The 26,397-nt window shown below is 45.5% G+C and overlaps 8 non-coding genes across 8 annotated transcripts; all 8 read left to right on the top strand.

Moving 5' to 3' along the window:
• The first annotated feature begins 2,755 nt into the window (after positions 1-2,755).
• trnav-cac (transfer RNA valine (anticodon CAC)) lies at positions 2,756-2,828 on the top strand. Its single transcript has one exon. It is a non-coding gene; the product is annotated as a tRNA-Val (tRNA).
• A 3,294-nt stretch (positions 2,829-6,122) lies between these two features.
• On the top strand, positions 6,123-6,195 carry trnav-cac (transfer RNA valine (anticodon CAC)). Its single transcript has one exon. It is a non-coding gene; the product is annotated as a tRNA-Val (tRNA).
• A 3,294-nt stretch (positions 6,196-9,489) lies between these two features.
• Positions 9,490-9,562, top strand: trnav-cac (transfer RNA valine (anticodon CAC)). Its single transcript has one exon. It is a non-coding gene; the product is annotated as a tRNA-Val (tRNA).
• Positions 9,563-12,856: 3,294 nt separating this feature from the next.
• trnav-cac (transfer RNA valine (anticodon CAC)) lies at positions 12,857-12,929 on the top strand. The gene has a single exon. It is a non-coding gene; the product is annotated as a tRNA-Val (tRNA).
• A 3,294-nt stretch (positions 12,930-16,223) lies between these two features.
• On the top strand, positions 16,224-16,296 carry trnav-cac (transfer RNA valine (anticodon CAC)). Its single transcript has one exon. It is a non-coding gene; the product is annotated as a tRNA-Val (tRNA).
• A 3,294-nt stretch (positions 16,297-19,590) lies between these two features.
• Positions 19,591-19,663, top strand: trnav-cac (transfer RNA valine (anticodon CAC)). The gene has a single exon. It is a non-coding gene; the product is annotated as a tRNA-Val (tRNA).
• A 3,294-nt stretch (positions 19,664-22,957) lies between these two features.
• On the top strand, positions 22,958-23,030 carry trnav-cac (transfer RNA valine (anticodon CAC)). The gene has a single exon. It is a non-coding gene; the product is annotated as a tRNA-Val (tRNA).
• A 3,294-nt stretch (positions 23,031-26,324) lies between these two features.
• On the top strand, positions 26,325-26,397 carry trnav-cac (transfer RNA valine (anticodon CAC)). The gene has a single exon. It is a non-coding gene; the product is annotated as a tRNA-Val (tRNA).

Genomic DNA, 26,397 nt, shown 5'->3' with positions numbered 1-26,397 from the left:
CGTCGCTAGGATTAAGGTCCGCCCCGAGATCTAAGTCATGTTGGAACTGAAACAGAGGAATCGACAGAGAGGCTACAGAATGACATCGCATCCATTTGGTTTTCTTTAAAACACTGACGAGCAGGAAAATGTAAACGGGGAGGGCGAGTGGGGAAGTGAGGCAGTTGCAGCTCTGGTGAAATCCCTTCTTTGTGATTCACTCAGCAACCAGAGACGTGAAAGTGACTCAGGCGGGAGAGCTCTTCACATCGAGAACAAAAAACACTCAAGTGTAGTTAACACCTCTTCCGGAGTGGGGGTGGGGTGAGGTAATTACCTTTTGACTTCTGTTACTATGTTCAGAAACTGCATTTTAGATCGAAGTGAACAGAAAAATACATTTCTAAAAAGCACCATGGAATTTAGCAAAATTTATTGAGTCGCTTCTCGTCGATTCCCACACAGGTTTCCAACTCAGTTGGTATCCATGTGGCTCATGTCCAGGAGTGAACATCTCTGCAGCAAATTGCACGGTTAAGGTAAAAGGCAAGGAAAGTGGCATCTCGAACTGGCTCCGAGGTCAGAGTATCCACACAATGTGATCTGTCGTTCTCGGATTGTAATGCTACCGCCGGTTTAAGGGTGGAGAACATTCTTTGGGACACTTATTCTGCAAAACAGACACAGTGACTGAAACTATGCTGCACGGTATGATGTAGAACACGGCCTGTTCAGCTTTGTGCATTTTCCCTGTCGTCCGGTGTGTTTCATGTTCCGTGTAAACGTGAAAGTCGCCCTGTTTCGAGCAATGGGTGAAATCATTGAGCAAAGCAAGAGTCGAAATTGCAGTAAGGTCAAGCAGATCATATTTACTTGACCAAATCATAAGCGAATATATATTCTCACGCCCTCACAGATACATTTGTAGCTGAAAAGGGTCTGAGAAGATAGACTCAGCTTACCATTGATTTTCGTCTGGATTGATGGGCTATCATTATCTGCTGCGAAAATGACATTGCAGCCGGGCACATCCCAGCAGCTGTGCGAGTCGGAGAGGGATCCCTTGGAACCCTTTTCATGTGACTTTGCATCTGTTGTTATGCAGCAGCACAATTGGAAATGCAATAAAATGGGAGCGCGCGGCCGGCTGGTCGTGTGGCCGAGCGGTCTAAGGCGCTGGATCCACGTTCCAGTCTCGGAAAGGTCGAGGGCTCGAATCCCACCACTGTCATTTCAGCTGATCAACTCCGACGCTGCAGCTCGGTAAAATGCGGTTTCCGTCCCCATTGTATATTAATGTTGAAAACGAAAGTAAAGTGGGTTTGCTTCCCAGGGAATTAACTGTGGTGTGGGATAGTGCCAAATATTTCAAAGTGTCTGTGCGGTCATGAGCATGTTCGCCTCCCGCGAGGAAAATCGCAAGCAGTTCTGCCGTTCCAGGCAAGTTGAGCTTTTACTGGAACCGAATGGAGACTGTTATTTCATCGGTGTTGTGATACAAAGTCCTACGGTCACTCTACTCGTCGTTATTTGGCTTTCTGGCTAATGGGAAAATCGTTCAAATGAATTGCGATGTGGTATGTTATTGAATTTCTCCCATTTCCTTCATTTCTGTCCTGGAGACATCGGAAGGGAAAGGTTACCTAATCGAGACTGTGATTGGTGAAATTCACTTTTTATGGCCAATTCTTATTATGTTCGTTCTTTCTCTCTTTTCAGCATTGTCTGGGAAGTGGTGGTGCATTAAGGCTGCAGTATGTTTGAAACAGGAGTTTGGAATTTCCCTGTTGTTAGTTGTGAGATTACTTTATGACTCATGCCCTCGGACTGTCTCAGATTTAGTATTCATGCATCCCTGTGTCTAAAAATGCATTTGGTTTGCCAGTTTTGTTTGTTTTCCGTGTTAAATGCTTTCTGTTTTGCGATTCGCTCAATACATTTCGAGTTTAAAGGGTTTCTGAGGTAACTTCCAGCAGCAAAAATCCTCAACTGAGGATCTGGGCAAATTTCAAAGAGTATGGTCAGTCGGAGCAAAAGTGAGGAAGTCGTTCGTTTCTGCAGTGTTTCACAATACTACCTTTCCCGTGAGCAGTCGAACGGACTAAATGATTGTGCCACAGACTGCGACGGCAAACTCCGCTAAAAAGTGATCCTTTAAAGCCGGTGTAAGCAACACAATGTTATTGGGCACACCGCGTGGAAACAGATACTTCGGTGTATCTCGTCCATGCTCACCACATAGCCAAAATTAAACAAGTCCCGTTCCCCAGCATTTGGCCCCAATCCCTCTAAACCCATCCTATCCATAAACTCATCCGATTATCTTTGCAATTTTCTGAGTGTAATAGCCTCCTCCACTTCCTCTGGTAGCTCATTCCAAACACGCACAACTTTCTGCGTGGGAAATGTGCCTCAGATCCTTTGTCAATTTCAGTCCACTCACCTTAAACCTATGCTCTCGAGTTTACAACTCACACAAATTTGGGTAAAACACGTAAATACTCAGTTTACCACGCTTCCATAAGATCAAATCGCAGCCGTTACGCTGCAGGGAAAGTCGTCCCAGCCTATTCCACCTCGCCCTACGGATCCAAACATTGACGACATTCTTGTCTATATTTTGTCATCAATTTCACGTGTCTTTTTTTTTAATGTTTTCAAGATGTCAGTTACGCTGGACAACAACGAGCTCTGTGAAACAGAAAGGTGAAACGTAGAATGGCTTCAACTTTCAGTGCTGGATGCCACTGAGCCGCCGCGCGGGAACTAGTGGCTTGTTTCTGTAGTGTAGTGGTCATCACGTTCGCCTCACACGCGAAAGGTCCCCAGTTCGAAACTGGGCAGAAACTGCTTTGTTCTTCAACTGCTGCCTTTTCCATGGACAAGAACAGAGCTTCCTTGCTTGCTTTCCCATTTGCAAACCTGCCTTCGAATTTGCTGGAACAAATCTGTTCTCGTAGTGAAATGTAATGCAATTCCATTTCATGACTGTGCAGAGCATTGTCAAGTTTTTCTGCAACCTGGTTCTGATCATATGCCATTCTGTTTGAGAGTGTAGTTACCGCTTTCTGATCCTTCCACGAAAAGCAGTACCGCATTTGCATTCCTTGCGCACGCTGCTCGGTTCAAAGACAGGGAAGAAACTGATGCTCAGGTGTCACAGCGCACCACGAATTCCTGAACTTGTCTGCCTGTCAAATATACCCCAAGGTCGTCTCTGAAAGACCTCATTTGGAAGCTGTCTGTCCTTCTTCAACGTGCGAGAATTGGCACCAGAGGTCCTGAATCATGTTTTGGAGCAGTTCGCACGTCAGTGACTCATTCAATTAGCAACAGCAATGAAAGAAATTACACTCTCAGAGGAACCTCCGGACCTGTGCTTTCATAGCGTCGCTAGGATTAAGGTCCGCCCCGAGATCTAAGTCATGTTGGAACTGAAACAGAGGAATCGACAGAGAGGCTACAGAATGACATCGCATCCATTTGGTTTTCTTTAAAACACTGACGAGCAGGAAAATGTAAACGGGGAGGGCGAGTGGGGAAGTGAGGCAGTTGCAGCTCTGGTGAAATCCCTTCTTTGTGATTCACTCAGCAACCAGAGACGTGAAAGTGACTCAGGCGGGAGAGCTCTTCACATCGAGAACAAAAAACACTCAAGTGTAGTTAACACCTCTTCCGGAGTGGGGGTGGGGTGAGGTAATTACCTTTTGACTTCTGTTACTATGTTCAGAAACTGCATTTTAGATCGAAGTGAACAGAAAAATACATTTCTAAAAAGCACCATGGAATTTAGCAAAATTTATTGAGTCGCTTCTCGTCGATTCCCACACAGATTTCCAACTCAGTTGGTATCCATGTGGCTCATGTCCAGGAGTGAACATCTCTGCAGCAAATTGCACGGTTAAGGTAAAAGGCAAGGAAAGTGGCATCTCGAACTGGCTCCGAGGTCAGAGTATCCACACAATGTGATCTGTCGTTCTCGGATTGTAATGCTACCGCCGGTTTAAGGGTGGAGAACATTCTTTGGGACACTTATTCTGCAAAACAGACACAGTGACTGAAACTATGCTGCACGGTATGATGTAGAACACGGCCTGTTCAGCTTTGTGCATTTTCCCTGTCGTCCGGTGTGTTTCATGTTCCGTGTAAACGTGAAAGTCGCCCTGTTTCGAGCAATGGGTGAAATCATTGAGCAAAGCAAGAGTCGAAATTGCAGTAAGGTCAAGCAGATCATATTTACTTGACCAAATCATAAGCGAATATATATTCTCACGCCCTCACAGATACATTTGTAGCTGAAAAGGGTCTGAGAAGATAGACTCAGCTTACCATTGATTTTCGTCTGGATTGATGGGCTATCATTATCTGCTGCGAAAATGACATTGCAGCCGGGCACATCCCAGCAGCTGTGCGAGTCGGAGAGGGATCCCTTGGAACCCTTTTCATGTGACTTTGCATCTGTTGTTATGCAGCAGCACAATTGGAAATGCAATAAAATGGGAGCGCGCGGCCGGCTGGTCGTGTGGCCGAGCGGTCTAAGGCGCTGGATCCACGTTCCAGTCTCGGAAAGGTCGAGGGCTCGAATCCCACCACTGTCATTTCAGCTGATCAACTCCGACGCTGCAGCTCGGTAAAATGCGGTTTCCGTCCCCATTGTATATTAATGTTGAAAACGAAAGTAAAGTGGGTTTGCTTCCCAGGGAATTAACTGTGGTGTGGGATAGTGCCAAATATTTCAAAGTGTCTGTGCGGTCATGAGCATGTTCGCCTCCCGCGAGGAAAATCGCAAGCAGTTCTGCCGTTCCAGGCAAGTTGAGCTTTTACTGGAACCGAATGGAGACTGTTATTTCATCGGTGTTGTGATACAAAGTCCTACGGTCACTCTACTCGTCGTTATTTGGCTTTGTGGCTAATGGGAAAATCGTTCAAATGAATTGCGATGTGGTATGTTATTGAATTTCTCCCATTTCCTTCATTTCTGTCCTGGAGACATCGGAAGGGAAAGGTTACCTAATCGAGACTGTGATTGGTGAAATTCACTTTTTATGGCCAATTCTTATTATGTTCGTTCTTTCTCTCTTTTCAGCATTGTCTGGGAAGTGGTGGTGCATTAAGGCTGCAGTATGTTTGAAACAGGAGTTTGGAATTTCCCTGTTGTTAGTTGTGAGATTACTTTATGACTCATGCCCTCGGACTGTCTCACATTTAGTATTCATGCATCCCTGTGTCTAAAAATGCATTTGGTTTGCCAGTTTTGTTTGTTTTCCGTGTTAAATGCTTTCTGTTTTGCGATTCGCTCAATACATTTCGAGTTTAAAGGGTTTCTGAGGTAACTTCCAGCAGCAAAAATCCTCAACTGAGGATCTGGGCAAATTTCAAAGAGTATGGTCAGTCGGAGCAAAAGTGAGGAAGTCGTTCGTTTCTGCAGTGTTTCACAATACTACCTTTCCCGTGAGCAGTCGAACGGACTAAATGATTGTGCCACAGACTGCGACGGCAAACTCCGCTAAAAAGTGATCCTTTAAAGCCGGTGTAAGCAACACAATGTTATTGGGCACACCGCGTGGAAACAGATACTTCGGTGTATCTCGTCCATGCTCACCACATAGCCAAAATTAAACAAGTCCCGTTCCCCAGCATTTGGCCCCAATCCCTCTAAACCCATCCTATCCATAAACTCATCCGATTATCTTTGCAATTTTCTGAGTGTAATAGCCTCCTCCACTTCCTCTGGTAGCTCATTCCAAACACGCACAACTTTCTGCGTGGGAAATGTGCCTCAGATCCTTTGTCAATTTCAGTCCACTCACCTTAAACCTATGCTCTCGAGTTTACAACTCACACAAATTTGGGTAAAACACGTAAATACTCAGTTTACCACGCTTCCATAAGATCAAATCGCAGCCGTTACGCTGCAGGGAAAGTCGTCCCAGCCTATTCCACCTCGCCCTACGGATCCAAACATTGACGACATTCTTGTCTATATTTTGTCATCAATTTCACGTGTCTTTTTTTTTAATGTTTTCAAGATGTCAGTTACGCTGGACAACAACGAGCTCTGTGAAACAGAAAGGTGAAACGTAGAATGGCTTCAACTTTCAGTGCTGGATGCCACTGAGCCGCCGCGCGGGAACTAGTGGCTTGTTTCTGTAGTGTAGTGGTCATCACGTTCGCCTCACACGCGAAAGGTCCCCAGTTCGAAACTGGGCAGAAACTGCTTTGTTCTTCAACTGCTGCCTTTTCCATGGACAAGAACGGAGCTTCCTTGCTTGCTTTCCCATTTGCAAACCTGCCTTCGAATTTGCTGGAACAAATCTGTTCTCGTAGTGAAATGTAATGCAATTCCATTTCATGACTGTGCAGAGCATTGTCAAGTTTTTCTGCAACCTGGTTCTGATCATATGCCATTCTGTTTGAGAGTGTAGTTACCGCTTTCTGATCCTTCCACGAAAAGCAGTACCGCATTTGCATTCCTTGCGCACGCTGCTCGGTTCAAAGACAGGGAAGAAACTGATGCTCAGGTGTCACAGCGCACCACGAATTCCTGAACTTGTCTGCCTGTCAAATATACCCCAAGGTCGTCTCTGAAAGACCTCATTTGGAAGCTGTCTGTCCTTCTTCAACGTGCGAGAATTGGCACCAGAGGTCCTGAATCATGTTTTGGAGCAGTTCGCACGTCAGTGACTCATTCAATTAGCAACAGCAATGAAAGAAATTACACTCTCAGAGGAACCTCCGGACCTGTGCTTTCATAGCGTCGCTAGGATTAAGGTCCGCCCCGAGATCTAAGTCATGTTGGAACTGAAACAGAGGAATCGACAGAGAGGCTACAGAATGACATCGCATCCATTTGGTTTTCTTTAAAACACTGACGAGCAGGAAAATGTAAACGGGGAGGGCGAGTGGGGAAGTGAGGCAGTTGCAGCTCTGGTGAAATCCCTTCTTTGTGATTCACTCAGCAACCAGAGACGTGAAAGTGACTCAGGCGGGAGAGCTCTTCACATCGAGAACAAAAAACACTCAAGTGTAGTTAACACCTCTTCCGGAGTGGGGGTGGGGTGAGGTAATTACCTTTTGACTTCTGTTACTATGTTCAGAAACTGCATTTTAGATCGAAGTGAACAGAAAAATACATTTCTAAAAAGCACCATGGAATTTAGCAAAATTTATTGAGTCGCTTCTCGTCGATTCCCACACAGATTTCCAACTCAGTTGGTATCCATGTGGCTCATGTCCAGGAGTGAACATCTCTGCAGCAAATTGCACGGTTAAGGTAAAAGGCAAGGAAAGTGGCATCTCGAACTGGCTCCGAGGTCAGAGTATCCACACAATGTGATCTGTCGTTCTCGGATTGTAATGCTACCGCCGGTTTAAGGGTGGAGAACATTCTTTGGGACACTTATTCTGCAAAACAGACACAGTGACTGAAACTATGCTGCACGGTATGATGTAGAACACGGCCTGTTCAGCTTTGTGCATTTTCCCTGTCGTCCGGTGTGTTTCATGTTCCGTGTAAACGTGAAAGTCGCCCTGTTTCGAGCAATGGGTGAAATCATTGAGCAAAGCAAGAGTCGAAATTGCAGTAAGGTCAAGCAGATCATATTTACTTGACCAAATCATAAGCGAATATATATTCTCACGCCCTCACAGATACATTTGTAGCTGAAAAGGGTCTGAGAAGATAGACTCAGCTTACCATTGATTTTCGTCTGGATTGATGGGCTATCATTATCTGCTGCGAAAATGACATTGCAGCCGGGCACATCCCAGCAGCTGTGCGAGTCGGAGAGGGATCCCTTGGAACCCTTTTCATGTGACTTTGCATCTGTTGTTATGCAGCAGCACAATTGGAAATGCAATAAAATGGGAGCGCGCGGCCGGCTGGTCGTGTGGCCGAGCGGTCTAAGGCGCTGGATCCACGTTCCAGTCTCGGAAAGGTCGAGGGCTCGAATCCCACCACTGTCATTTCAGCTGATCAACTCCGACGCTGCAGCTCGGTAAAATGCGGTTTCCGTCCCCATTGTATATTAATGTTGAAAACGAAAGTAAAGTGGGTTTGCTTCCCAGGGAATTAACTGTGGTGTGGGATAGTGCCAAATATTTCAAAGTGTCTGTGCGGTCATGAGCATGTTCGCCTCCCGCGAGGAAAATCGCAAGCAGTTCTGCCGTTCCAGGCAAGTTGAGCTTTTACTGGAACCGAATGGAGACTGTTATTTCATCGGTGTTGTGATACAAAGTCCTACGGTCACTCTACTCGTCGTTATTTGGCTTTCTGGCTAATGGGAAAATCGTTCAAATGAATTGCGATGTGGTATGTTATTGAATTTCTCCCATTTCCTTCATTTCTGTCCTGGAGACATCGGAAGGGAAAGGTTACCTAATCGAGACTGTGATTGGTGAAATTCACTTTTTATGGCCAATTCTTATTATGTTCGTTCTTTCTCTCTTTTCAGCATTGTCTGGGAAGTGGTGGTGCATTAAGGCTGCAGTATGTTTGAAACAGGAGTTTGGAATTTCCCTGTTGTTAGTTGTGAGATTACTTTATGACTCATGCCCTCGGACTGTCTCACATTTAGTATTCATGCATCCCTGTGTCTAAAAATGCATTTGGTTTGCCAGTTTTGTTTGTTTTCCGTGTTAAATGCTTTCTGTTTTGCGATTCGCTCAATACATTTCGAGTTTAAAGGGTTTCTGAGGTAACTTCCAGCAGCAAAAATCCTCAACTGAGGATCTGGGCAAATTTCAAAGAGTATGGTCAGTCGGAGCAAAAGTGAGGAAGTCGTTCGTTTCTGCAGTGTTTCACAATACTACCTTTCCCGTGAGCAGTCGAACGGACTAAATGATTGTGCCACAGACTGCGACGGCAAACTCCGCTAAAAAGTGATCCTTTAAAGCCGGTGTAAGCAACACAATGTTATTGGGCACACCGCGTGGAAACAGATACTTCGGTGTATCTCGTCCATGCTCACCACATAGCCAAAATTAAACAAGTCCCGTTCCCCAGCATTTGGCCCCAATCCCTCTAAACCCATCCTATCCATAAACTCATCCGATTATCTTTGCAATTTTCTGAGTGTAATAGCCTCCTCCACTTCCTCTGGTAGCTCATTCCAAACACGCACAACTTTCTGCGTGGGAAATGTGCCTCAGATCCTTTGTCAATTTCAGTCCACTCACCTTAAACCTATGCTCTCGAGTTTACAACTCACACAAATTTGGGTAAAACACGTAAATACTCAGTTTACCACGCTTCCATAAGATCAAATCGCAGCCGTTACGCTGCAGGGAAAGTCGTCCCAGCCTATTCCACCTCGCCCTACGGATCCAAACATTGACGACATTCTTGTCTATATTTTGTCATCAATTTCACGTGTCTTTTTTTTTAATGTTTTCAAGATGTCAGTTACGCTGGACAACAACGAGCTCTGTGAAACAGAAAGGTGAAACGTAGAATGGCTTCAACTTTCAGTGCTGGATGCCACTGAGCCGCCGCGCGGGAACTAGTGGCTTGTTTCTGTAGTGTAGTGGTCATCACGTTCGCCTCACACGCGAAAGGTCCCCAGTTCGAAACTGGGCAGAAACTGCTTTGTTCTTCAACTGCTGCCTTTTCCATGGACAAGAACGGAGCTTCCTTGCTTGCTTTCCCATTTGCAAACCTGCCTTCGAATTTGCTGGAACAAATCTGTTCTCGTAGTGAAATGTAATGCAATTCCATTTCATGACTGTGCAGAGCATTGTCAAGTTTTTCTGCAACCTGGTTCTGATCATATGCCATTCTGTTTGAGAGTGTAGTTACCGCTTTCTGATCCTTCCACGAAAAGCAGTACCGCATTTGCATTCCTTGCGCACGCTGCTCGGTTCAAAGACAGGGAAGAAACTGATGCTCAGGTGTCACAGCGCACCACGAATTCCTGAACTTGTCTGCCTGTCAAATATACCCCAAGGTCGTCTCTGAAAGACCTCATTTGGAAGCTGTCTGTCCTTCTTCAACGTGCGAGAATTGGCACCAGAGGTCCTGAATCATGTTTTGGAGCAGTTCGCACGTCAGTGACTCATTCAATTAGCAACAGCAATGAAAGAAATTACACTCTCAGAGGAACCTCCGGACCTGTGCTTTCATAGCGTCGCTAGGATTAAGGTCCGCCCCGAGATCTAAGTCATGTTGGAACTGAAACAGAGGAATCGACAGAGAGGCTACAGAATGACATCGCATCCATTTGGTTTTCTTTAAAACACTGACGAGCAGGAAAATGTAAACGGGGAGGGCGAGTGGGGAAGTGAGGCAGTTGCAGCTCTGGTGAAATCCCTTCTTTGTGATTCACTCAGCAACCAGAGACGTGAAAGTGACTCAGGCGGGAGAGCTCTTCACATCGAGAACAAAAAACACTCAAGTGTAGTTAACACCTCTTCCGGAGTGGGGGTGGGGTGAGGTAATTACCTTTTGACTTCTGTTACTATGTTCAGAAACTGCATTTTAGATCGAAGTGAACAGAAAAATACATTTCTAAAAAGCACCATGGAATTTAGCAAAATTTATTGAGTCGCTTCTCGTCGATTCCCACACAGATTTCCAACTCAGTTGGTATCCATGTGGCTCATGTCCAGGAGTGAACATCTCTGCAGCAAATTGCACGGTTAAGGTAAAAGGCAAGGAAAGTGGCATCTCGAACTGGCTCCGAGGTCAGAGTATCCACACAATGTGATCTGTCGTTCTCGGATTGTAATGCTACCGCCGGTTTAAGGGTGGAGAACATTCTTTGGGACACTTATTCTGCAAAACAGACACAGTGACTGAAACTATGCTGCACGGTATGATGTAGAACACGGCCTGTTCAGCTTTGTGCATTTTCCCTGTCGTCCGGTGTGTTTCATGTTCCGTGTAAACGTGAAAGTCGCCCTGTTTCGAGCAATGGGTGAAATCATTGAGCAAAGCAAGAGTCGAAATTGCAGTAAGGTCAAGCAGATCATATTTACTTGACCAAATCATAAGCGAATATATATTCTCACGCCCTCACAGATACATTTGTAGCTGAAAAGGGTCTGAGAAGATAGACTCAGCTTACCATTGATTTTCGTCTGGATTGATGGGCTATCATTATCTGCTGCGAAAATGACATTGCAGCCGGGCACATCCCAGCAGCTGTGCGAGTCGGAGAGGGATCCCTTGGAACCCTTTTCATGTGACTTTGCATCTGTTGTTATGCAGCAGCACAATTGGAAATGCAATAAAATGGGAGCGCGCGGCCGGCTGGTCGTGTGGCCGAGCGGTCTAAGGCGCTGGATCCACGTTCCAGTCTCGGAAAGGTCGAGGGCTCGAATCCCACCACTGTCATTTCAGCTGATCAACTCCGACGCTGCAGCTCGGTAAAATGCGGTTTCCGTCCCCATTGTATATTAATGTTGAAAACGAAAGTAAAGTGGGTTTGCTTCCCAGGGAATTAACTGTGGTGTGGGATAGTGCCAAATATTTCAAAGTGTCTGTGCGGTCATGAGCATGTTCGCCTCCCGCGAGGAAAATCGCAAGCAGTTCTGCCGTTCCAGGCAAGTTGAGCTTTTACTGGAACCGAATGGAGACTGTTATTTCATCGGTGTTGTGATACAAAGTCCTACGGTCACTCTACTCGTCGTTATTTGGCTTTCTGGCTAATGGGAAAATCGTTCAAATGAATTGCGATGTGGTATGTTATTGAATTTCTCCCATTTCCTTCATTTCTGTCCTGGAGACATCGGAAGGGAAAGGTTACCTAATCGAGACTGTGATTGGTGAAATTCACTTTTTATGGCCAATTCTTATTATGTTCGTTCTTTCTCTCTTTTCAGCATTGTCTGGGAAGTGGTGGTGCATTAAGGCTGCAGTATGTTTGAAACAGGAGTTTGGAATTTCCCTGTTGTTAGTTGTGAGATTACTTTATGACTCATGCCCTCGGACTGTCTCACATTTAGTATTCATGCATCCCTGTGTCTAAAAATGCATTTGGTTTGCCAGTTTTGTTTGTTTTCCGTGTTAAATGCTTTCTGTTTTGCGATTCGCTCAATACATTTCGAGTTTAAAGGGTTTCTGAGGTAACTTCCAGCAGCAAAAATCCTCAACTGAGGATCTGGGCAAATTTCAAAGAGTATGGTCAGTCGGAGCAAAAGTGAGGAAGTCGTTCGTTTCTGCAGTGTTTCACAATACTACCTTTCCCGTGAGCAGTCGAACGGACTAAATGATTGTGCCACAGACTGCGACGGCAAACTCCGCTAAAAAGTGATCCTTTAAAGCCGGTGTAAGCAACACAATGTTATTGGGCACACCGCGTGGAAACAGATACTTCGGTGTATCTCGTCCATGCTCACCACATAGCCAAAATTAAACAAGTCCCGTTCCCCAGCATTTGGCCCCAATCCCTCTAAACCCATCCTATCCATAAACTCATCCGATTATCTTTGCAATTTTCTGAGTGTAATAGCCTCCTCCACTTCCTCTGGTAGCTCATTCCAAACACGCACAACTTTCTGCGTGGGAAATGTGCCTCAGATCCTTTGTCAATTTCAGTCCACTCACCTTAAACCTATGCTCTCGAGTTTACAACTCACACAAATTTGGGTAAAACACGTAAATACTCAGTTTACCACGCTTCCATAAGATCAAATCGCAGCCGTTACGCTGCAGGGAAAGTCGTCCCAGCCTATTCCACCTCGCCCTACGGATCCAAACATTGACGACATTCTTGTCTATATTTTGTCATCAATTTCACGTGTCTTTTTTTTTAATGTTTTCAAGATGTCAGTTACGCTGGACAACAACGAGCTCTGTGAAACAGAAAGGTGAAACGTAGAATGGCTTCAACTTTCAGTGCTGGATGCCACTGAGCCGCCGCGCGGGAACTAGTGGCTTGTTTCTGTAGTGTAGTGGTCATCACGTTCGCCTCACACGCGAAAGGTCCCCAGTTCGAAACTGGGCAGAAACTGCTTTGTTCTTCAACTGCTGCCTTTTCCATGGACAAGAACGGAGCTTCCTTGCTTGCTTTCCCATTTGCAAACCTGCCTTCGAATTTGCTGGAACAAATCTGTTCTCGTAGTGAAATGTAATGCAATTCCATTTCATGACTGTGCAGAGCATTGTCAAGTTTTTCTGCAACCTGGTTCTGATCATATGCCATTCTGTTTGAGAGTGTAGTTACCGCTTTCTGATCCTTCCACGAAAAGCAGTACCGCATTTGCATTCCTTGCGCACGCTGCTCGGTTCAAAGACAGGGAAGAAACTGATGCTCAGGTGTCACAGCGCACCACGAATTCCTGAACTTGTCTGCCTGTCAAATATACCCCAAGGTCGTCTCTGAAAGACCTCATTTGGAAGCTGTCTGTCCTTCTTCAACGTGCGAGAATTGGCACCAGAGGTCCTGAATCATGTTTTGGAGCAGTTCGCACGTCAGTGACTCATTCAATTAGCAACAGCAATGAAAGAAATTACACTCTCAGAGGAACCTCCGGACCTGTGCTTTCATAGCGTCGCTAGGATTAAGGTCCGCCCCGAGATCTAAGTCATGTTGGAACTGAAACAGAGGAATCGACAGAGAGGCTACAGAATGACATCGCATCCATTTGGTTTTCTTTAAAACACTGACGAGCAGGAAAATGTAAACGGGGAGGGCGAGTGGGGAAGTGAGGCAGTTGCAGCTCTGGTGAAATCCCTTCTTTGTGATTCACTCAGCAACCAGAGACGTGAAAGTGACTCAGGCGGGAGAGCTCTTCACATCGAGAACAAAAAACACTCAAGTGTAGTTAACACCTCTTCCGGAGTGGGGGTGGGGTGAGGTAATTACCTTTTGACTTCTGTTACTATGTTCAGAAACTGCATTTTAGATCGAAGTGAACAGAAAAATACATTTCTAAAAAGCACCATGGAATTTAGCAAAATTTATTGAGTCGCTTCTCGTCGATTCCCACACAGGTTTCCAACTCAGTTGGTATCCATGTGGCTCATGTCCAGGAGTGAACATCTCTGCAGCAAATTGCACGGTTAAGGTAAAAGGCAAGGAAAGTGGCATCTCGAACTGGCTCCGAGGTCAGAGTATCCACACAATGTGATCTGTCGTTCTCGGATTGTAATGCTACCGCCGGTTTAAGGGTGGAGAACATTCTTTGGGACACTTATTCTGCAAAACAGACACAGTGACTGAAACTATGCTGCACGGTATGATGTAGAACACGGCCTGTTCAGCTTTGTGCATTTTCCCTGTCGTCCGGTGTGTTTCATGTTCCGTGTAAACGTGAAAGTCGCCCTGTTTCGAGCAATGGGTGAAATCATTGAGCAAAGCAAGAGTCGAAATTGCAGTAAGGTCAAGCAGATCATATTTACTTGACCAAATCATAAGCGAATATATATTCTCACGCCCTCACAGATACATTTGTAGCTGAAAAGGGTCTGAGAAGATAGACTCAGCTTACCATTGATTTTCGTCTGGATTGATGGGCTATCATTATCTGCTGCGAAAATGACATTGCAGCCGGGCACATCCCAGCAGCTGTGCGAGTCGGAGAGGGATCCCTTGGAACCCTTTTCATGTGACTTTGCATCTGTTGTTATGCAGCAGCACAATTGGAAATGCAATAAAATGGGAGCGCGCGGCCGGCTGGTCGTGTGGCCGAGCGGTCTAAGGCGCTGGATCCACGTTCCAGTCTCGGAAAGGTCGAGGGCTCGAATCCCACCACTGTCATTTCAGCTGATCAACTCCGACGCTGCAGCTCGGTAAAATGCGGTTTCCGTCCCCATTGTATATTAATGTTGAAAACGAAAGTAAAGTGGGTTTGCTTCCCAGGGAATTAACTGTGGTGTGGGATAGTGCCAAATATTTCAAAGTGTCTGTGCGGTCATGAGCATGTTCGCCTCCCGCGAGGAAAATCGCAAGCAGTTCTGCCGTTCCAGGCAAGTTGAGCTTTTACTGGAACCGAATGGAGACTGTTATTTCATCGGTGTTGTGATACAAAGTCCTACGGTCACTCTACTCGTCGTTATTTGGCTTTCTGGCTAATGGGAAAATCGTTCAAATGAATTGCGATGTGGTATGTTATTGAATTTCTCCCATTTCCTTCATTTCTGTCCTGGAGACATCGGAAGGGAAAGGTTACCTAATCGAGACTGTGATTGGTGAAATTCACTTTTTATGGCCAATTCTTATTATGTTCGTTCTTTCTCTCTTTTCAGCATTGTCTGGGAAGTGGTGGTGCATTAAGGCTGCAGTATGTTTGAAACAGGAGTTTGGAATTTCCCTGTTGTTAGTTGTGAGATTACTTTATGACTCATGCCCTCGGACTGTCTCACATTTAGTATTCATGCATCCCTGTGTCTAAAAATGCATTTGGTTTGCCAGTTTTGTTTGTTTTCCGTGTTAAATGCTTTCTGTTTTGCGATTCGCTCAATACATTTCGAGTTTAAAGGGTTTCTGAGGTAACTTCCAGCAGCAAAAATCCTCAACTGAGGATCTGGGCAAATTTCAAAGAGTATGGTCAGTCGGAGCAAAAGTGAGGAAGTCGTTCGTTTCTGCAGTGTTTCACAATACTACCTTTCCCGTGAGCAGTCGAACGGACTAAATGATTGTGCCACAGACTGCGACGGCAAACTCCGCTAAAAAGTGATCCTTTAAAGCCGGTGTAAGCAACACAATGTTATTGGGCACACCGCGTGGAAACAGATACTTCGGTGTATCTCGTCCATGCTCACCACATAGCCAAAATTAAACAAGTCCCGTTCCCCAGCATTTGGCCCCAATCCCTCTAAACCCATCCTATCCATAAACTCATCCGATTATCTTTGCAATTTTCTGAGTGTAATAGCCTCCTCCACTTCCTCTGGTAGCTCATTCCAAACACGCACAACTTTCTGCGTGGGAAATGTGCCTCAGATCCTTTGTCAATTTCAGTCCACTCACCTTAAACCTATGCTCTCGAGTTTACAACTCACACAAATTTGGGTAAAACACGTAAATACTCAGTTTACCACGCTTCCATAAGATCAAATCGCAGCCGTTACGCTGCAGGGAAAGTCGTCCCAGCCTATTCCACCTCGCCCTACGGATCCAAACATTGACGACATTCTTGTCTATATTTTGTCATCAATTTCACGTGTCTTTTTTTTTAATGTTTTCAAGATGTCAGTTACGCTGGACAACAACGAGCTCTGTGAAACAGAAAGGTGAAACGTAGAATGGCTTCAACTTTCAGTGCTGGATGCCACTGAGCCGCCGCGCGGGAACTAGTGGCTTGTTTCTGTAGTGTAGTGGTCATCACGTTCGCCTCACACGCGAAAGGTCCCCAGTTCGAAACTGGGCAGAAACTGCTTTGTTCTTCAACTGCTGCCTTTTCCATGGACAAGAACGGAGCTTCCTTGCTTGCTTTCCCATTTGCAAACCTGCCTTCGAATTTGCTGGAACAAATCTGTTCTCGTAGTGAAATGTAATGCAATTCCATTTCATGACTGTGCAGAGCATTGTCAAGTTTTTCTGCAACCTGGTTCTGATCATATGCCATTCTGTTTGAGAGTGTAGTTACCGCTTTCTGATCCTTCCACGAAAAGCAGTACCGCATTTGCATTCCTTGCGCACGCTGCTCGGTTCAAAGACAGGGAAGAAACTGATGCTCAGGTGTCACAGCGCACCACGAATTCCTGAACTTGTCTGCCTGTCAAATATACCCCAAGGTCGTCTCTGAAAGACCTCATTTGGAAGCTGTCTGTCCTTCTTCAACGTGCGAGAATTGGCACCAGAGGTCCTGAATCATGTTTTGGAGCAGTTCGCACGTCAGTGACTCATTCAATTAGCAACAGCAATGAAAGAAATTACACTCTCAGAGGAACCTCCGGACCTGTGCTTTCATAGCGTCGCTAGGATTAAGGTCCGCCCCGAGATCTAAGTCATGTTGGAACTGAAACAGAGGAATCGACAGAGAGGCTACAGAATGACATCGCATCCATTTGGTTTTCTTTAAAACACTGACGAGCAGGAAAATGTAAACGGGGAGGGCGAGTGGGGAAGTGAGGCAGTTGCAGCTCTGGTGAAATCCCTTCTTTGTGATTCACTCAGCAACCAGAGACGTGAAAGTGACTCAGGCGGGAGAGCTCTTCACATCGAGAACAAAAAACACTCAAGTGTAGTTAACACCTCTTCCGGAGTGGGGGTGGGGTGAGGTAATTACCTTTTGACTTCTGTTACTATGTTCAGAAACTGCATTTTAGATCGAAGTGAACAGAAAAATACATTTCTAAAAAGCACCATGGAATTTAGCAAAATTTATTGAGTCGCTTCTCGTCGATTCCCACACAGATTTCCAACTCAGTTGGTATCCATGTGGCTCATGTCCAGGAGTGAACATCTCTGCAGCAAATTGCACGGTTAAGGTAAAAGGCAAGGAAAGTGGCATCTCGAACTGGCTCCGAGGTCAGAGTATCCACACAATGTGATCTGTCGTTCTCGGATTGTAATGCTACCGCCGGTTTAAGGGTGGAGAACATTCTTTGGGACACTTATTCTGCAAAACAGACACAGTGACTGAAACTATGCTGCACGGTATGATGTAGAACACGGCCTGTTCAGCTTTGTGCATTTTCCCTGTCGTCCGGTGTGTTTCATGTTCCGTGTAAACGTGAAAGTCGCCCTGTTTCGAGCAATGGGTGAAATCATTGAGCAAAGCAAGAGTCGAAATTGCAGTAAGGTCAAGCAGATCATATTTACTTGACCAAATCATAAGCGAATATATATTCTCACGCCCTCACAGATACATTTGTAGCTGAAAAGGGTCTGAGAAGATAGACTCAGCTTACCATTGATTTTCGTCTGGATTGATGGGCTATCATTATCTGCTGCGAAAATGACATTGCAGCCGGGCACATCCCAGCAGCTGTGCGAGTCGGAGAGGGATCCCTTGGAACCCTTTTCATGTGACTTTGCATCTGTTGTTATGCAGCAGCACAATTGGAAATGCAATAAAATGGGAGCGCGCGGCCGGCTGGTCGTGTGGCCGAGCGGTCTAAGGCGCTGGATCCACGTTCCAGTCTCGGAAAGGTCGAGGGCTCGAATCCCACCACTGTCATTTCAGCTGATCAACTCCGACGCTGCAGCTCGGTAAAATGCGGTTTCCGTCCCCATTGTATATTAATGTTGAAAACGAAAGTAAAGTGGGTTTGCTTCCCAGGGAATTAACTGTGGTGTGGGATAGTGCCAAATATTTCAAAGTGTCTGTGCGGTCATGAGCATGTTCGCCTCCCGCGAGGAAAATCGCAAGCAGTTCTGCCGTTCCAGGCAAGTTGAGCTTTTACTGGAACCGAATGGAGACTGTTATTTCATCGGTGTTGTGATACAAAGTCCTACGGTCACTCTACTCGTCGTTATTTGGCTTTTTGGCTAATGGGAAAATCGTTCAAATGAATTGCGATGTGGTATGTTATTGAATTTCTCCCATTTCCTTCATTTCTGTCCTGGAGACATCGGAAGGGAAAGGTTACCTAATCGAGACTGTGATTGGTGAAATTCACTTTTTATGGCCAATTCTTATTATGTTCGTTCTTTCTCTCTTTTCAGCATTGTCTGGGAAGTGGTGGTGCATTAAGGCTGCAGTATGTTTGAAACAGGAGTTTGGAATTTCCCTGTTGTTAGTTGTGAGATTACTTTATGACTCATGCCCTCGGACTGTCTCACATTTAGTATTCATGCATCCCTGTGTCTAAAAATGCATTTGGTTTGCCAGTTTTGTTTGTTTTCCGTGTTAAATGCTTTCTGTTTTGCGATTCGCTCAATACATTTCGAGTTTAAAGGGTTTCTGAGGTAACTTCCAGCAGCAAAAATCCTCAACTGAGGATCTGGGCAAATTTCAAAGAGTATGGTCAGTCGGAGCAAAAGTGAGGAAGTCGTTCGTTTCTGCAGTGTTTCACAATACTACCTTTCCCGTGAGCAGTCGAACGGACTAAATGATTGTGCCACAGACTGCGACGGCAAACTCCGCTAAAAAGTGATCCTTTAAAGCCGGTGTAAGCAACACAATGTTATTGGGCACACCGCGTGGAAACAGATACTTCGGTGTATCTCGTCCATGCTCACCACATAGCCAAAATTAAACAAGTCCCGTTCCCCAGCATTTGGCCCCAATCCCTCTAAACCCATCCTATCCATAAACTCATCCGATTATCTTTGCAATTTTCTGAGTGTAATAGCCTCCTCCACTTCCTCTGGTAGCTCATTCCAAACACGCACAACTTTCTGCGTGGGAAATGTGCCTCAGATCCTTTGTCAATTTCAGTCCACTCACCTTAAACCTATGCTCTCGAGTTTACAACTCACACAAATTTGGGTAAAACACGTAAATACTCAGTTTACCACGCTTCCATAAGATCAAATCGCAGCCGTTACGCTGCAGGGAAAGTCGTCCCAGCCTATTCCACCTCGCCCTACGGATCCAAACATTGACGACATTCTTGTCTATATTTTGTCATCAATTTCACGTGTCTTTTTTTTTAATGTTTTCAAGATGTCAGTTACGCTGGACAACAACGAGCTCTGTGAAACAGAAAGGTGAAACGTAGAATGGCTTCAACTTTCAGTGCTGGATGCCACTGAGCCGCCGCGCGGGAACTAGTGGCTTGTTTCTGTAGTGTAGTGGTCATCACGTTCGCCTCACACGCGAAAGGTCCCCAGTTCGAAACTGGGCAGAAACTGCTTTGTTCTTCAACTGCTGCCTTTTCCATGGACAAGAACGGAGCTTCCTTGCTTGCTTTCCCATTTGCAAACCTGCCTTCGAATTTGCTGGAACAAATCTGTTCTCGTAGTGAAATGTAATGCAATTCCATTTCATGACTGTGCAGAGCATTGTCAAGTTTTTCTGCAACCTGGTTCTGATCATATGCCATTCTGTTTGAGAGTGTAGTTACCGCTTTCTGATCCTTCCACGAAAAGCAGTACCGCATTTGCATTCCTTGCGCACGCTGCTCGGTTCAAAGACAGGGAAGAAACTGATGCTCAGGTGTCACAGCGCACCACGAATTCCTGAACTTGTCTGCCTGTCAAATATACCCCAAGGTCGTCTCTGAAAGACCTCATTTGGAAGCTGTCTGTCCTTCTTCAACGTGCGAGAATTGGCACCAGAGGTCCTGAATCATGTTTTGGAGCAGTTCGCACGTCAGTGACTCATTCAATTAGCAACAGCAATGAAAGAAATTACACTCTCAGAGGAACCTCCGGACCTGTGCTTTCATAGCGTCGCTAGGATTAAGGTCCGCCCCGAGATCTAAGTCATGTTGGAACTGAAACAGAGGAATCGACAGAGAGGCTACAGAATGACATCGCATCCATTTGGTTTTCTTTAAAACACTGACGAGCAGGAAAATGTAAACGGGGAGGGCGAGTGGGGAAGTGAGGCAGTTGCAGCTCTGGTGAAATCCCTTCTTTGTGATTCACTCAGCAACCAGAGACGTGAAAGTGACTCAGGCGGGAGAGCTCTTCACATCGAGAACAAAAAACACTCAAGTGTAGTTAACACCTCTTCCGGAGTGGGGGTGGGGTGAGGTAATTACCTTTTGACTTCTGTTACTATGTTCAGAAACTGCATTTTAGATCGAAGTGAACAGAAAAATACATTTCTAAAAAGCACCATGGAATTTAGCAAAATTTATTGAGTCGCTTCTCGTCGATTCCCACACAGATTTCCAACTCAGTTGGTATCCATGTGGCTCATGTCCAGGAGTGAACATCTCTGCAGCAAATTGCACGGTTAAGGTAAAAGGCAAGGAAAGTGGCATCTCGAACTGGCTCCGAGGTCAGAGTATCCACACAATGTGATCTGTCGTTCTCGGATTGTAATGCTACCGCCGGTTTAAGGGTGGAGAACATTCTTTGGGACACTTATTCTGCAAAACAGACACAGTGACTGAAACTATGCTGCACGGTATGATGTAGAACACGGCCTGTTCAGCTTTGTGCATTTTCCCTGTCGTCCGGTGTGTTTCATGTTCCGTGTAAACGTGAAAGTCGCCCTGTTTCGAGCAATGGGTGAAATCATTGAGCAAAGCAAGAGTCGAAATTGCAGTAAGGTCAAGCAGATCATATTTACTTGACCAAATCATAAGCGAATATATATTCTCACGCCCTCACAGATACATTTGTAGCTGAAAAGGGTCTGAGAAGATAGACTCAGCTTACCATTGATTTTCGTCTGGATTGATGGGCTATCATTATCTGCTGCGAAAATGACATTGCAGCCGGGCACATCCCAGCAGCTGTGCGAGTCGGAGAGGGATCCCTTGGAACCCTTTTCATGTGACTTTGCATCTGTTGTTATGCAGCAGCACAATTGGAAATGCAATAAAATGGGAGCGCGCGGCCGGCTGGTCGTGTGGCCGAGCGGTCTAAGGCGCTGGATCCACGTTCCAGTCTCGGAAAGGTCGAGGGCTCGAATCCCACCACTGTCATTTCAGCTGATCAACTCCGACGCTGCAGCTCGGTAAAATGCGGTTTCCGTCCCCATTGTATATTAATGTTGAAAACGAAAGTAAAGTGGGTTTGCTTCCCAGGGAATTAACTGTGGTGTGGGATAGTGCCAAATATTTCAAAGTGTCTGTGCGGTCATGAGCATGTTCGCCTCCCGCGAGGAAAATCGCAAGCAGTTCTGCCGTTCCAGGCAAGTTGAGCTTTTACTGGAACCGAATGGAGACTGTTATTTCATCGGTGTTGTGATACAAAGTCCTACGGTCACTCTACTCGTCGTTATTTGGCTTTCTGGCTAATGGGAAAATCGTTCAAATGAATTGCGATGTGGTATGTTATTGAATTTCTCCCATTTCCTTCATTTCTGTCCTGGAGACATCGGAAGGGAAAGGTTACCTAATCGAGACTGTGATTGGTGAAATTCACTTTTTATGGCCAATTCTTATTATGTTCGTTCTTTCTCTCTTTTCAGCATTGTCTGGGAAGTGGTGGTGCATTAAGGCTGCAGTATGTTTGAAACAGGAGTTTGGAATTTCCCTGTTGTTAGTTGTGAGATTACTTTATGACTCATGCCCTCGGACTGTCTCACATTTAGTATTCATGCATCCCTGTGTCTAAAAATGCATTTGGTTTGCCAGTTTTGTTTGTTTTCCGTGTTAAATGCTTTCTGTTTTGCGATTCGCTCAATACATTTCGAGTTTAAAGGGTTTCTGAGGTAACTTCCAGCAGCAAAAATCCTCAACTGAGGATCTGGGCAAATTTCAAAGAGTATGGTCAGTCGGAGCAAAAGTGAGGAAGTCGTTCGTTTCTGCAGTGTTTCACAATACTACCTTTCCCGTGAGCAGTCGAACGGACTAAATGATTGTGCCACAGACTGCGACGGCAAACTCCGCTAAAAAGTGATCCTTTAAAGCCGGTGTAAGCAACACAATGTTATTGGGCACACCGCGTGGAAACAGATACTTCGGTGTATCTCGTCCATGCTCACCACATAGCCAAAATTAAACAAGTCCCGTTCCCCAGCATTTGGCCCCAATCCCTCTAAACCCATCCTATCCATAAACTCATCCGATTATCTTTGCAATTTTCTGAGTGTAATAGCCTCCTCCACTTCCTCTGGTAGCTCATTCCAAACACGCACAACTTTCTGCGTGGGAAATGTGCCTCAGATCCTTTGTCAATTTCAGTCCACTCACCTTAAACCTATGCTCTCGAGTTTACAACTCACACAAATTTGGGTAAAACACGTAAATACTCAGTTTACCACGCTTCCATAAGATCAAATCGCAGCCGTTACGCTGCAGGGAAAGTCGTCCCAGCCTATTCCACCTCGCCCTACGGATCCAAACATTGACGACATTCTTGTCTATATTTTGTCATCAATTTCACGTGTCTTTTTTTTTAATGTTTTCAAGATGTCAGTTACGCTGGACAACAACGAGCTCTGTGAAACAGAAAGGTGAAACGTAGAATGGCTTCAACTTTCAGTGCTGGATGCCACTGAGCCGCCGCGCGGGAACTAGTGGCTTGTTTCTGTAGTGTAGTGGTCATCACGTTCGCCTCACACGCGAAAGGTCCCCAGTTCGAAACTGGGCAGAAACTGCTTTGTTCTTCAACTGCTGCCTTTTCCATGGACAAGAACGGAGCTTCCTTGCTTGCTTTCCCATTTGCAAACCTGCCTTCGAATTTGCTGGAACAAATCTGTTCTCGTAGTGAAATGTAATGCAATTCCATTTCATGACTGTGCAGAGCATTGTCAAGTTTTTCTGCAACCTGGTTCTGATCATATGCCATTCTGTTTGAGAGTGTAGTTACCGCTTTCTGATCCTTCCACGAAAAGCAGTACCGCATTTGCATTCCTTGCGCACGCTGCTCGGTTCAAAGACAGGGAAGAAACTGATGCTCAGGTGTCACAGCGCACCACGAATTCCTGAACTTGTCTGCCTGTCAAATATACCCCAAGGTCGTCTCTGAAAGACCTCATTTGGAAGCTGTCTGTCCTTCTTCAACGTGCGAGAATTGGCACCAGAGGTCCTGAATCATGTTTTGGAGCAGTTCGCACGTCAGTGACTCATTCAATTAGCAACAGCAATGAAAGAAATTACACTCTCAGAGGAACCTCCGGACCTGTGCTTTCATAGCGTCGCTAGGATTAAGGTCCGCCCCGAGATCTAAGTCATGTTGGAACTGAAACAGAGGAATCGACAGAGAGGCTACAGAATGACATCGCATCCATTTGGTTTTCTTTAAAACACTGACGAGCAGGAAAATGTAAACGGGGAGGGCGAGTGGGGAAGTGAGGCAGTTGCAGCTCTGGTGAAATCCCTTCTTTGTGATTCACTCAGCAACCAGAGACGTGAAAGTGACTCAGGCGGGAGAGCTCTTCACATCGAGAATAAAAAACACTCAAGTGTAGTTAACACCTCTTCCGGAGTGGGGGTGGGGTGAGGTAATTACCTTTTGACTTCTGTTACTATGTTCAGAAACTGCATTTTAGATCGAAGTGAACAGAAAAATACATTTCTAAAAAGCACCATGGAATTTAGCAAAATTTATTGAGTCGCTTCTCGTCGATTCCCACACAGATTTCCAACTCAGTTGGTATCCATGTGGCTCATGTCCAGGAGTGAACATCTCTGCAGCAAATTGCACGGTTAAGGTAAAAGGCAAGGAAAGTGGCATCTCGAACTGGCTCCGAGGTCAGAGTATCCACACAATGTGATCTGTCGTTCTCGGATTGTAATGCTACCGCCGGTTTAAGGGTGGAGAACATTCTTTGGGACACTTATTCTGCAAAACAGACACAGTGACTGAAACTATGCTGCACGGTATGATGTAGAACACGGCCTGTTCAGCTTTGTGCATTTTCCCTGTCGTCCGGTGTGTTTCATGTTCCGTGTAAACGTGAAAGTCGCCCTGTTTCGAGCAATGGGTGAAATCATTGAGCAAAGCAAGAGTCGAAATTGCAGTAAGGTCAAGCAGATCATATTTACTTGACCAAATCATAAGCGAATATATATTCTCACGCCCTCACAGATACATTTGTAGCTGAAAAGGGTCTGAGAAGATAGACTCAGCTTACCATTGATTTTCGTCTGGATTGATGGGCTATCATTATCTGCTGCGAAAATGACATTGCAGCCGGGCACATCCCAGCAGCTGTGCGAGTCGGAGAGGGATCCCTTGGAACCCTTTTCATGTGACTTTGCATCTGTTGTTATGCAGCAGCACAATTGGAAATGCAATAAAATGGGAGCGCGCGGCCGGCTGGTCGTGTGGCCGAGCGGTCTAAGGCGCTGGATCCACGTTCCAGTCTCGGAAAGGTCGAGGGCTCGAATCCCACCACTGTCATTTCAGCTGATCAACTCCGACGCTGCAGCTCGGTAAAATGCGGTTTCCGTCCCCATTGTATATTAATGTTGAAAACGAAAGTAAAGTGGGTTTGCTTCCCAGGGAATTAACTGTGGTGTGGGATAGTGCCAAATATTTCAAAGTGTCTGTGCGGTCATGAGCATGTTCGCCTCCCGCGAGGAAAATCGCAAGCAGTTCTGCCGTTCCAGGCAAGTTGAGCTTTTACTGGAACCGAATGGAGACTGTTATTTCATCGGTGTTGTGATACAAAGTCCTACGGTCACTCTACTCGTCGTTATTTGGCTTTCTGGCTAATGGGAAAATCGTTCAAATGAATTGCGATGTGGTATGTTATTGAATTTCTCCCATTTCCTTCATTTCTGTCCTGGAGACATCGGAAGGGAAAGGTTACCTAATCGAGACTGTGATTGGTGAAATTCACTTTTTATGGCCAATTCTTATTATGTTCGTTCTTTCTCTCTTTTCAGCATTGTCTGGGAAGTGGTGGTGCATTAAGGCTGCAGTATGTTTGAAACAGGAGTTTGGAATTTCCCTGTTGTTAGTTGTGAGATTACTTTATGACTCATGCCCTCGGACTGTCTCACATTTAGTATTCATGCATCCCTGTGTCTAAAAATGCATTTGGTTTGCCAGTTTTGTTTGTTTTCCGTGTTAAATGCTTTCTGTTTTGCGATTCGCTCAATACATTTCGAGTTTAAAGGGTTTCTGAGGTAACTTCCAGCAGCAAAAATCCTCAACTGAGGATCTGGGCAAATTTCAAAGAGTATGGTCAGTCGGAGCAAAAGTGAGGAAGTCGTTCGTTTCTGCAGTGTTTCACAATACTACCTTTCCCGTGAGCAGTCGAACGGACTAAATGATTGTGCCACAGACTGCGACGGCAAACTCCGCTAAAAAGTGATCCTTTAAAGCCGGTGTAAGCAACACAATGTTATTGGGCACACCGCGTGGAAACAGATACTTCGGTGTATCTCGTCCATGCTCACCACATAGCCAAAATTAAACAAGTCCCGTTCCCCAGCATTTGGCCCCAATCCCTCTAAACCCATCCTATCCATAAACTCATCCGATTATCTTTGCAATTTTCTGAGTGTAATAGCCTCCTCCACTTCCTCTGGTAGCTCATTCCAAACACGCACAACTTTCTGCGTGGGAAATGTGCCTCAGATCCTTTGTCAATTTCAGTCCACTCACCTTAAACCTATGCTCTCGAGTTTACAACTCACACAAATTTGGGTAAAACACGTAAATACTCAGTTTACCACGCTTCCATAAGATCAAATCGCAGCCGTTACGCTGCAGGGAAAGTCGTCCCAGCCTATTCCACCTCGCCCTACGGATCCAAACATTGACGACATTCTTGTCTATATTTTGTCATCAATTTCACGTGTCTTTTTTTTTAATGTTTTCAAGATGTCAGTTACGCTGGACAACAACGAGCTCTGTGAAACAGAAAGGTGAAACGTAGAATGGCTTCAACTTTCAGTGCTGGATGCCACTGAGCCGCCGCGCGGGAACTAGTGGCTTGTTTCTGTAGTGTAGTGGTCATCACGTTCGCCTCACACGCGAAAGGTCCCCAGTTCGAAACTGGGCAGAAACT

Source organism: Chiloscyllium plagiosum, unplaced genomic scaffold, assembly GCF_037043375.1.
Source record: "Chiloscyllium plagiosum isolate Xiang-an unplaced genomic scaffold, Cpla_swu_hap1 HiC_scaffold_51, whole genome shotgun sequence".
NCBI lineage: Eukaryota > Metazoa > Chordata > Chondrichthyes > Orectolobiformes > Hemiscylliidae > Chiloscyllium > Chiloscyllium plagiosum.
This window is presented reverse-complemented; position numbering and strand designations above follow the sequence as displayed.